This window comes from Lacerta agilis, chromosome 10 (genome assembly GCF_009819535.1).
Source record: "Lacerta agilis isolate rLacAgi1 chromosome 10, rLacAgi1.pri, whole genome shotgun sequence".
Taxonomy (NCBI): Eukaryota; Metazoa; Chordata; class Lepidosauria; order Squamata; family Lacertidae; genus Lacerta; species Lacerta agilis.
Genome location: NC_046321.1, coordinates 3,497,094 through 3,498,480, shown reverse-complemented (window position 1 = coordinate 3,498,480; position 1,387 = coordinate 3,497,094). Strand labels below are relative to the sequence as shown.

Below are 1,387 nucleotides of genomic sequence, written 5' to 3'. Positions count from 1 at the left end.
CCATTTCTACAGGGCTCGGGTGGAATCCGGTCTGCCCAATTCTCCCCAGCATTAGAGGGGTTAAGAGCTTTGCTCCAGAGCAACATGGACGTGAGCATGTGAGCGCCATATGGGACGTGGCACATCTCCCTGTTCTTTGAGAACGTAATTTGAGCCTGCAAATTACCAGCCGGCCTGAAGAGAACATCTGGAAGGGATGTAAGCAACTGGCTCGTTGGTCTAGGGGTATGATTCTCGCTTAGGGTGCGAGAGGTCCCGGGTTCAAATCCCGGACGAGCCCTACTTTTTGAACTCCGGCAGCAAGCGACTAGGCAAAGGAGGAGACAAGTTGAAATCACACGTGCATTTAACATTTCTGAAAATCCGGATTTACCAGTGCGCATCACCCAGGGGCACTGATTTCTGGGCGGCCTCTGATTTTAGCCACGATCCAATCGCTGGCTGGCAAATTCAGGTTGTGCAATTAAAGTTGATTAGGGAGGCTTGTGCAACAAACCCGCTCCTCCAAAAGATTATAGGTTTTTGGAAAGTGACAAGGAGATGTGCTGAGACGTGTGGAATCACGGCTGATTGATGCAGCATTATCTAACTTCCCTGCAACAAATAAGAATTTGTAGCAAACAAGCAGGCGATAATAATGCAATATTTCTAACCTGGGGGAAATTATCCGGATTTTTGCTAACCAATTTCACATAAAATATCCGCTGCGGCTGCCGTCTTGCCGTGGGCGTGTTTTCATGGCCATCTTTCCTATCCAGATCAGTGGGAATTATTTACTCCCATGTAAGGATGGGGCCTGGCATGCTCTGGTCCATGGGGTCACGAAGAGTCGGACACGACTGAACGACTGAACAACAACAAGGATGGGGCTCTCTTTAGAGGAGACCGAGCTACAGATCAAGAAGTCCCCAGTTCGAATCTTGCCAATTCAAGAATTGGATTTATTATTGGCCCTTCGACACCAGGTCCCAGGGCGGATTGCTACAATTTAAAACAGCCACGGCCAAATTGGCCCTCCAGATGTTTTGGGACTACAACTCCCATCATCCCTAGCTATAACAGGACCAGTGGTCAGGGATGATGGGGATTGCAGTCTCAAAACATCTGGAGATACACCCAGTATCTCAAATATTGGATTAGACAAATAAAAGAGGGTCAGTCTATGCATCTGCCTTCACAGTCGGGCGGCAGAAATGCTTCTGAAATTACCAGTTGCTGGAAACCACAGGGTGATCTTGTGTTCGAATCCTGCTTGCGGGTTTCCCACAGGCATCTGGTTTACAGGGGCTGCACTTCCTGCTTTTGCTTCCACGAGCATGTGGCCCCCCAAAAGTTGCCCAGGAGGGAATGCGGCCCTCCTGCTACCACCCCTGAGGGAAAGGATACC

The 1,387-nt window shown here is 49.4% G+C and overlaps 1 non-coding gene across 1 annotated transcript; it reads left to right on the top strand.

Moving 5' to 3' along the window:
- Positions 1-208: 208 nt before the first annotated feature.
- Positions 209-280, top strand: TRNAP-AGG. The gene has a single exon. It is a non-coding gene; the product is annotated as a tRNA-Pro (tRNA).
- Positions 281-1,387: the final 1,107 nt, after the last annotated feature.